The sequence below is a fragment of the Chelonoidis abingdonii genome, chromosome 4 (assembly GCF_003597395.2).
Source record: "Chelonoidis abingdonii isolate Lonesome George chromosome 4, CheloAbing_2.0, whole genome shotgun sequence".
Taxonomy (NCBI): Eukaryota; Metazoa; Chordata; order Testudines; family Testudinidae; genus Chelonoidis; species Chelonoidis abingdonii.
The window spans coordinates 50,481,876-50,493,106 of record NC_133772.1 but is presented as its reverse complement, the minus strand read 5'-3'; positions in this window follow the sequence as shown (position 1 = coordinate 50,493,106).

Sequence of the window (11,231 nt, the reverse complement as noted above, 5' to 3'; positions counted from 1 at the left end):
GGGGGGGGGGCTGTACTCCCTGAGCTGACTAGTTCTCTGGGATCCATAACAGCCTGCCCGTTGGGCTGTGGGGCTCCCTGTGCAATCCAGGCTACAGAGCTGGCCAGCTTCCTAGGCTGCCACGCTTCCCAGAATCCCCTAGCGGACAGCAGTGCTCCCTGGACTGGCCAGCTGCCTGGCTGACTTGCTGTTTGCCCAGCTTCAAAAACGTCTGTTCCAAGGAAAATTTCAAATTTACAACTTCTTATTCAAACTTGGACGGAACATTTTTTCAGAAATGCAAATTCTCTGTGGAATGGAAATTCCAGTTCCTGCACAGCTCTAGGTCATGGCTCTTACTATGGGCTTGTCTTCATTACCAGGGAGTGATGCTGCTGCAGTCAATGCAGTGGATGTCGATTTAGTGGGTCTAGTGAAGACCTGCTAAATAGACAGCAGAGCGCTTTCCAGTTGGTTACGGTACTCCACCTCTCCGAGAAGAGTAAGGAAAGTTGACCGGAGAGCGTCTCCTGTTGATGCAGTGCAGTAAAGACACCACAGTAAGTCGACTCCAGCTATGTTATTGACATAGCTGGAGTAGCATAACTTAGGTTGATTTACCCTGGTAGTGAAGACAAGTTCTCAGTCCTGTGTGTGCCACTGGAGTGCCCTGCAGAGGTAAAGGAGGACACCCCTGGCTGCCCTGAGAATCATAAAGCCACTTTTCCCCCTTCCTTCTCCCCCCAAGCTGTGCCACAACTGCTATCACTGAGTCCTACACTTGTTAAAATTTCCCCATATTAATTGGGAAACTTATCTCAATACCATAAAATTCAGCACAAAACTTATGTCTGACATCGTGTTGTGCATTTCTTTAAAAGGCAGCTGTAACTAAGCGCTATAGCACAACCCACTGTGATACACCAGGGAACTACATCCAGAAACTGATATCATGACTTTGTACATGAGCTGCATGCATTCAGCTAGTTCTGAGAGGGGACCCCAGCATAGGGCAGGACATGCCTCTTCTTAAATGTATTGACATGACTATGGTGGCTCACTCTTATGGTGAAATGTTTGTTTACAATCACAAAATACTCCACTTACATGATGGTGCTTGCCTGGTAAGATGCTGCCTCTTCAGCTCAGGAGTAATGATGTAACATATTTATACAGTGACACCCTCTCATTGACTAGAACACAGAGAATAAGGTTTCTGCTGCCAGCTAGCCTTTACTACTTCCGATGAAGTGACAGAGGTCTGTGCTTTGGTGCTGAAAGTCCTGGGTTCACATCCTGTTGATAACCTTCATGTGAGCAGGGGTGGGAAGAATTGTCATGCCAGCAAGGCCTCTCTTTGTCCCCTCTGATTGCAAGGGGTGCTGGCAGCTGTGTGGAGAGCTTTGGCTAGGCCCTGTCTTCTCTATCTGTCTGGAACAGGTGTTGCAAGATGAACTTGGCTCCCCTTTACTCCTTGCAGAAAGCAGCTGCAGTAAGACATGGGCTTCTTTCTTACCTCATTAATTCTCTTCTGTTCCCTTCCTCCTCTTCCTCAGTCTCCTTGTATTCTGGGAAGCTTAGCACTGTGAAACTGGTTTGTAATTAGCCAAGTTCACTGTGGCTGAAATTCAGCCCAAATCTCTATGTAAGACTTACAACTGGATGGTTTAGAATTGGGCACTATCATTCCACAAGGTGGGATGGATCCAGGTTGCATTATTATGTGCAGTCTAATGGAGACTATGCTGCAGACAGTAGTTGCGGCAACCAAAGTGCACTCTGCATGTAAACAACTTAAAATAACTTTTATTACCCATCAGTTTGAGCTCTGTAATTAGATATTTCTGAGTGGAAAATGTTATCTTTTGTTATTTGTTTGCATATCTCATCGCTATTCAGTTTTAAAATGCTAGGGGCATGCGAACAACACCCTGCTTGATATATATTTATGGTAAACATCAATACCACCATTTCCCAGGTTTTTATGTCTAATTGAGCTCCGCACATGGATTTTCAGTAACATGCAAAAGCTGAAGCTAGTCAAGACAGAGCTGATGTTTGTAGGAAAATAGAAGCACTTGTAGAATTGGCTTCCTCTATCTCTGGGTATGTCTACGCTACGGGATTATTCCGATTTTACATAAACTGGTTTTGTAAAACAGATTGTATAAAGTCGAGTGCATGTGGCCACACTAAGCACATTAATTCAGCGGTGTGCGTCCATGGACTGAGGCTAGCGTCGATTTCCGGATTGTTGCACTGTGGGTAGCTATCCCATAGCCTATCCCATAGTTCCTGCAGTTTCCCCTGCCCATTGAAATTCTGGTTGAGATCCAATGCAAAAACAGTGTCACGGGTATTCTAGATAATTGTCGTAACTCAATCCTTCCTCCGTGAAAGCAACGGCAGACAATCATTTCGCGCCCGTTTTCCCTGGATTGCACTGGTAGATGCATAGCATGGCAGCCATGGAGCTCGTTTTGCCTTTTGTCGCTGTCACCGTATGTGTACTGGATGGTGCTGACAGATGCGTACTGCAGTGCTATACAGCAGCATTCATTTGCCTTTGCAAGGTAGCAGATGGTTACCATCTCTGTTGCACCGTCTGCCATGCCATTGTAAATTGGCGATGAGATGACAGTTATCAGTCGTTCTGTACTGTCTGCTGCTGTCATGGGTGCTCCTGGCTGGCCTCGCTGAGGTCGGCCGGAGGCGCATGGACAAAAATGGGAATGACTCCCCGGTCATTCCCTTCTTTATATTTTGTCTAAAAATAGAATCAGTCCTGCTAGAATATGGGATAGTGTGACTAGAGAACGGAGAGCACAGCGCTCTGTATCAGAGCCCCAGAGATCCTGCAGAAATGATGAGCTGCATGTCATTCTAGGGGGTACCCCTGCAACAACCCCACCCGTTTCTTCCCTTCTCCCCCAACCCTCCTGGGCTACCGTGGCAGTGTCCTCCCATTGTGTGATGAAGTAATAAAGAATGCAGGAATAAAAACACTGACTTTTTAGTGAGATAAAATGAGGGGGGGGCAGCCTCAAGTGCTATGATAGTCTAGGCAGTACAAATCTTTTCTTTCGACATGAAAAGGGGGGGCTGATAGAGCTCAGCCTCCAGTTGCCATGATGAGGGCGGTTACCAGCCGTTCTGTACCATCTGCCGGGAATGACTGGGAATCATTCCACTTTTTACCCAGGCGTCCCGGCCGACCTCACCTGAGGCCAGCAGGAGCACTCACGGGCTGATGATTACAATGGCAGACGGTACAATATGTCTGCTAACCACTAGGAAGGGTTGCTGGTGTTCAGTGCTGCAGCACCCCGTCTACCAGCAGCGGCAGTAGACATAGGGAGATATTGAAAAAAAGCGAGAAACGTTTTTTCGCTTTTCTTCGTGGGGGGGAGGTATAAATTGATGACATATACCCTGAACCACCCGGGACAATGTGTTTGACCCTACAGGCATTGGAGCTCAGCCAAGAATGCAAATGCTTTCGGAGACCGCGGGACTGTGGGATAGCTGGAGTCCTCAATACCCCTTCCCTCCCTTCCATGAGTGTCCATTTGATTCTTTGCTTTCCGTTACGCTGCACTGTGCTGTGGCCTCTGTCTATCATAGCCTGGAGAATTTTTTCAATGCTTTCTCATTTTATTCTTCTGTAACGGGGCTCTGATAGAACAGATTTGTCTCCCCATACACAATCAGATCCAGTATCTCCCATATAGTCCATGCTGAAGCTCTTTTTGGATTTGGGACTGCATCACCACCGTGCTGATCACGCTCCATGCTGGGCAAACAGGAATGTAATTCAAAAGTCGCGGGGCTTTTCCTGTCTACCTGGCAGTGCATCCGAGTTCAGATTGCTTTCCAGAGCCGTCACAATGGTCACTGTGGGATACCGCCCGGAGGCCAATACCATTGATTTGCGGCCACGCTAATTCTAATCTGACATGGCAATATGATTTCAGCGCTACTCCTCTCGTTGGGGAGGAGTACAGAAACCAGTTTAAAGAGCCCTTTATATCAATATAAAGGGCCTCATTGTGTGACGGTGCAGGCTTAAATTGTTTTTAATGCTGCTAAATTCGGTTTAAACACATAGTGTAGACCAGGCCTCATGCCCACAACTGAAAGTAACGTGTCTCACATTATTAATTTGCCTGCAACCTGGTGATCCATTTGGACACTTCATTGCCATTGCATGTTCAAATAGCCATGGTAGCAAAAAAACAAAAAACAACCCCAAACAAAACAATCCTCTTCCCAAACCTATTGCATTAGTGACTAGCCGTGAAGATGATACTCTCTCATCAGATACAGACCTGGCATGGTGATCCATACATTTGTGACTCTCTACCTGATGGTTGTAATCAGTGGTTCTCAGCCAGGGATACACATACCCCTGGGGTACACAGAGGTCTTCGGGGGTGCCATCAACTCATCTAGATATTTGCCTAGTTTTGCAACAGCTACAGAAGCAAATGACATAAAAAGACATAGTGAAATCAGTACAAACTAAAATTTCATACAGAATTATACTGCTCTATATTATTATACCCTGAATGCAAGTACAATATTGGTATTCCAACTGATTTATCTTGTAATTATATGGCGTGAAAAAGACAGTAAGCAATTTTTCAGTAATAGTGTGCGTGACACTTTTTTGTGTTTTGAGGTCTGATTTTGTAAACAAGTAGTTTTGAAGGCCTGGTCTACACTACGCGTTAAATCGATTAATGGCCGATTAAATTGATTTAACGCTGTACCCGTCCACACTACAACGCCCTTTACATCAATATTAAGGCTCTTAAATCGATTTCTGTACTCCACCCCGACGAGAGGAGTAGCGCTAAATTTGATATTAAACAATTCGGATTACGTATGTTGGTGGACGGAAATCGACGTTATTGGCCTCTGGGGGATATCCCAGAGTGCAACACTGATCGCTCTGGACAGCAATCTTTAACTCGGATGCAGCGGGAGGTAAACAGGAAAGCCCCGCGAACTTTAGAAATTACATTCCTGCTTGCCAGGTGGGTGAGTGGCGTGGCGAGCAGTCTCAAATCAAAAAGAGCTCCAGCATGGACCTGTAGAGAGACTAGATCTGATTCGATAACAAAATCTTGTTGTATCAGAGCTCCGGTACAGAACACGAAATGCCAAAGCGTTTGAAAAAAAATCTCCAGGATACACAGTGCTGCGTGACAAGCGTAACGGGAAGCCAGAGAACCAAAGGGACACTCATGTAGAGGGAGAGGGTACTGAGGACTCAGCTATCCCACAGTCCACGCAGTCTCTCTGAAAAGTGATTTGCATCTCTGGCTGGCTCCCCATGTCTTAGCTTCAAACACAGTGTCTTGGCGTAGTTCAGGGAACAGCTCCTCAGTTTCTTTCCCTCTCCCACCACGTGAAAGAAAGGGAAAGAATCATTCCTTGACTACTTTCAATGTCACCCTATGTTACTGAATGCTGCTGGTAGACGCGATGCTGCAGCAGTGAAGAAGCAGTATCTGCTCCTCTCCCCTCCCCGGGTGTAGACGGTACAATATGACTGATATCGTCGGTCACCATCAGCCCGGGAGTGCTCCTGGCTGCCCTGAGTGAGGTTGCGGGGCGCCTGGGTAAAATGGGAATGACTCCCAGTTACTCCCAGTAGATGGTCCAGAACGGCTGGTAACCGTCGTTCATCTGACAACTGGGGCTGAACTTCATCAGCCCCCTCCCTTTCTGCTTGTAAAGAAAGATTCTGTACTGCCTGGACTGTCATAGCCCGGGAGGCTGCCTCATGCTGTTTCTTTTTCCTGCATTCTTTATAACTTCATGACCCACATGGGCGGGGGGACACTGCCACAGTAGCCCAGAAAGTTGGGAGGAGGGAAGCCACGGGTGCGGTTGTTGAAGGGGCACCCCTGTGAATACTGACACGAGCAGCTGTGCTCTCTGATACACTGGTCTCTAATACACTTGCCTCTTATTCTAGGCAGGACTGACTCTATTTTATAACCATAAGGGAGGATTGACTCAGTCCCAAGTGAGTCAATCCCAATTTTGCTTTCAAAAATTTCAGCCAGGGGCTCTCATGATAGCAGCAGACAGTACAGAGGGAGAGATAACCGTCATCTCATTGCCAGTTTACTCCGCAGTAGACGGACAGAACGACCGGTATACCATCTCTGCTATCATAGCAAAGCAAGTGAATGCTATCTGTGTAGCGCTGGAGTATCGCCCTCTCTCCGGGCATTCCAGTACACATACAGTGCCGCAAAAAAAATAAAGCTGAACGCGCGCATGAGTTGCCGTGCTATGCGTCTGCCAAGCAATCCAGGGAAAAAACGGCGTGAAAGGATTGTCAGCTGATGTTTCGCCGAGGAAGGAATGACTTACGACATTACCCAGAACCCCCCGCGCACAATTAAGATTCAACCCTGAATCCAAGAGGGCGGGGGAGACTGCGGGAACTATGGGATAGCTACGGAAGTGCACCACAATGCAACGCTTCAGAAATCGACGTTAGCCTCGGAGCATGGACGCACAACGCCGAATTACTGTGCCTAGTGTGGCCGCATGAAATCGAATTTATAATATCAGTTTTATAAAACCAATTTTAGCAAATTCGATTTTATCCCGTAGTGTAGACGTGGTCGAAGTGAGGTGAATCTGTGGGGGGAGGGGAGTACACAAGACAAATTGGACTTCAGAAAGGGATATAGTCATCTGGAAAGAATGAGAGCCACTGCATTGTAACTCACAATGGATGTAACAGGGCAATTTTATTCCAAACCCTTCCACCAATACTAGTACAGTGCAGCATCACAGGTTTTAGCCCCTACAGCTCAGTCCCTCTTTACCAGGGCTCTAGGCGGAAAAGAGATCTCTCTGTCTTGGAAGCTCTTTCAGGCTGTGTGGCAGTGGTGGTCACCACCGTGGCCACCCCAACCCTTTTGTAATGCTTCCTTCCAGGTTTTTATCAGGTTAGCCACCTGAGGTCTAATTAATTCCTTACCTTCCCCCAGCCTCTCCTTCTAATTAGCTAATTGCTCAATCAGCCATCATTGGGGAAACTATTTGAGGGTACAGTGGTCAGAGTGCTGACCCACCTGTCAGGCCTCAGCACTCTGTCACAATGCAGAATGAAGCTATATTCTGATGAAGCTCCTATTTTTATGGAATGTAGCAGGCCATCTGCTTAGCAACACGGGTTCCCTTTAACACATCATCTTGATGCTCTACTCTCCGCATGGTGGCACCCCAGTGAATCTGCCTGAAAGGTCACCTCTCCCTCTGTAACCGTGGCTACATTCCACCAGAACAAAGCATCCTCCAGTGGGAAGGCTCGTGTAATACAGGAGATAGAATACATGTTCTAGCCCAACCCACTCCTGTAGAGATAAAAATGGCCATGAATCTTGCTGTTCTCAGAACTAACTACAAAACTAACTTCTTCAACTTAGCTTTCACACAATAAATCCCACATCTGAGTCGCTCACTGGTCACTGCATGACTCATCACGCTCTGCATCCAGTCCACAGAATATATGAGTTTATTACAGTTCTAGACTTGAGAGCTTGGCTCTTGATTCTCTACAGCTTGAGCTAATAATTTTAGCTGTAGAGATACCTGGTGTCAACCATGATGGTAGCTATCACACATACAAAGACCTTGATAACTAACCAAGCTTACAACAAGCTAGGAAGAAAGTGTGAGAGACAATTATTTCTAGTTTTAAATATGTGGGAGGCAAATCCCATTATGAGGGGTAGAGCTGGTTGAAAAGTTTCTGACAGAACAGTTGTCTATTTAAAAAATGCTGATTTAATGAAATCGGAACTTTCATGGTATCTTTTTTGTCAACATTGTAATGAAAAATAATTAAAATGTTTCATTTTGATAAACTTGAAGTGCTTTCATATAACATAAAGTTGAAATAAACTTGAAATGAAGCTTTTCAGCCTTGTCTAATCAAAGTGCTTCACTAGGTAATTTTGGTATTTTCAAAATTAATTTTTTTTGCAGAAATTTGTAGAAAATTTTGATTCAGTTTGGGAGAAAATAAAATTTTAAAATGTCAGAATTTCCCATGGAACAGAAATTCTGCATTTGGACCAGCTGTAATGATAGGGATTACCACAGAGAGAGAGAAGGTGATAACAGTAAGCAGTATGCTCCCCTTTCCTCTACATTACTGTTACACTGGTTTTAAATGCACACTATTGCTTTTTTATACTCTACATGTTACTGTCGCTGACTTGATTCTGCTTATTCACCACAACATGCTGGTATTAATGTTTCCTTGTGCTTGTTTGTGATGTCTGCCAGTCAATTTAGGATCCTTCCCTTGTGAGCACACATACATAGAGCAGCAACTGCACAAAACTGCAAAGTCCTCAAAGCTGTTTTTATATTTCAAGTGATATGATGGTCCAAATAAACTTATCTAGTAACCTGAGTCTCAGCGACAAGCAGCACTGAGGTAACAGCTAGTTGAATTCCTTTTGCAATGCAATGCAGTCAACACTAGAGGTCTCACTCTCAAGATTTTAATTACTGTCAAGGTATAACTCAAAATATTAACAACCTGAAGAAGAGCTCTGTGTAAGCTTGAAAGCTTGTCTCTCTCACCTACATAAGTTGGTCAAGATAAAAGATATTACCTCACCCACCATGTCTCTCTAATATTAACAGTTAACAGTCTCACAGAATATTACAAACAACATAAATAACAGCATAACGCAACTTAATAAATGCTAGGGAAAACTCAAATGGAATTCTAGTAAATAGTTTTGAACCTATTATGGATTTGTATTACAGTCAAACCTAGAGGCCCTATTGTGCTAGGCCCTTTAAAAACACAAACATTTCCTTCACTAAGCGCTTACAATTTAGAGACAAGAAGGATTATTATCCCCATTTTACAGGTTAGTAACTGAGGCAGCTCAGAGATTAAATGCCCAAGATCAGAGGGGAAGTCTTTTGCAAAGCCAGGAACATAACTTGGATTGCCTGGCTCCTTAGCCAGTGACTTGACCACAAGGCCAACTTGCCTCTCTAAAAGCCACGCAAACAGCCTGACGCTACTTATGTTTACAGAAACTTAGTCTACTTTTTAACCAGTGTAGAGGACATGAGTAAACTGGTATATTCAAGTAATTGCTTGAATAAAGCATTGGCAACAGTTACCACTGGAGGAATTATAACAGGATTTGTTGACTTACATATAGTGACCCAGCAGCAAATGAGCAATTTGTGGAGGGCAGAAGGGAAAGAAAGGTACAAAAAATGAAGCAATAAAAGCTGATAAAACAAAGGTGTTGTAAAGAGCCTTTGAAAGACATTGGCCTTGTCCTCACTGCAAAGTTGACTCAAGTCCTGTCCACATACAGATCCCCTTAACTCATGTGGGACAATGCTTTCAACTTGAGTTCGTCTCTCAAATGAGAGGCAGGAGGCACACTGCGGAATATCACTTGAGCTACACAGGGATCAGAATACCATGCAGAATGACTGGACTAGGACCACTGAGTAAAAGACCCACTCCAGCCAGCCAGCTCAAGTGTAGGTAAGTCAAATGAACTCTGCAGTCAAGACACAACCATGAAGGAAAGAGACAGGGAGGTGACAAGAAAATTGTTTAAAGAAAAACCTGAAAAAAATCTTTTTGGAGCATTGAAAAAGTGTCTGCTGTATTAGACATGATGACTGTCATGCGCTAAATACCTATTCAGTGATGCTATCTCCATTCTTCTTCATCTCAGTTCAGCTTGAGCCGCTACCCTTCTTGATCACGCAGTCGTATCCAGAGCTGCTCAGCCATGCTGGATGGGGCTGTAGTTAGACATAGAATCATAGAAGTGTAGGACTGGAAGGGACCTTGAGAGGTCATCTAGTCCAGTCCCCTGCACTCAAGGCAGGACTATGTAATAACTAGACCATTCCCGACAGATGTTTTTCTGACCTGTTCTTAAAAACCTCCAGTGATGGAAATGCCACAACCTCCCTAGGCAATTTATTCCAGTGCAACCCTCAGAGTCAGGCCTATTCTCCTGTTCTTTCCCAGGCACCTTCTGTTGACCCCAGGCTCCACTACTGCTATGTGCCTTTTCCCTTCCACTTTCTTGTCCCTCATTTGTGAACTTTATCTCTCAAAAACCCTACTTCTTACTCAGCATCCTTGTTCTTCTCCTCAATATTCCTATCAGTGTAGGATCTCGAATTGCACCTTACTCATTCTCCTTCACCTTTCTCAAGCCCCACTTATATTTCCCTTCTTCTAGTATCTGTCTCGTCACACCTGACTAATTCAGGCTTTCTGCCACTCTTCACAGCTCCCCTTTGCCACCTCTTTCTTATTACCATTCACTGCCTCTTAGCCCAATCCCCTTTAAAGAACACTATTCTACTTACTATATGATCTTCCACTCCATTCTTCTCTAACACTCTCCATAGCTCTTCTCTTTTACCCACAAGTTATACCCAAATAGCTTAATTAGCAGTACTGTATCAACTCTTCCTTCCTGCTGCTGATGTAAGCATGAGTGAAAGATCTGGATACTTCTATTAATTTATCTCATCCAAAAGTTTGAGTGGTTGAATTTAAAATTGATATATTGATTTGCAAGGCAACAGATCAATATCTTGGTTGGAAAGTACCCACCAATTGACTAGACTTTGTCCCGTCCGTGCAGTGACTACAGCAGCATAATGTTTCAGCTATAGTCAGATCATGGGTGCAAAGGATTATATCTGCATCTTGATTTGTTCTCTGCTGGTTGGAGGTATGCACTGTGACGAATCCAGTGAAGTTTGCTATAACCTGATGAATACCCCGTACAACTTGATTAGCTCTGTCTTCAGTATTGATGTAGAAAAGTGTTTCTGTATCTGTTTCTTGATATATTAAGAACATACAGGGTATTATTTTACACCAAGTGAACTTTTTAGGCTATGTAAAAAAACCTCTTTAGGAGTTTTCCTTCCCATGTTAGTACAATCGCAAACATCTCCATCGCCTCACTACAGGTAAGACATTTTAAAAAGCTGTCAGGGCAATTTGAAAGCCTGATACTTGAGTCTGGCTCAGCTGTGCTCAGAGCAGAACTTGTAAAGTGAGGATGAAGGTAGTTCTAAGCCCAGGGCCGGCTCCAGGGTTTTTGCTACGCCAAGTGGCGGGGAAAAAAACAAAACAAAAACAAAAAACAAACAAACAAACAAAAGCCACGATCATGATCGGCGTCAGTTCCACCACGCTG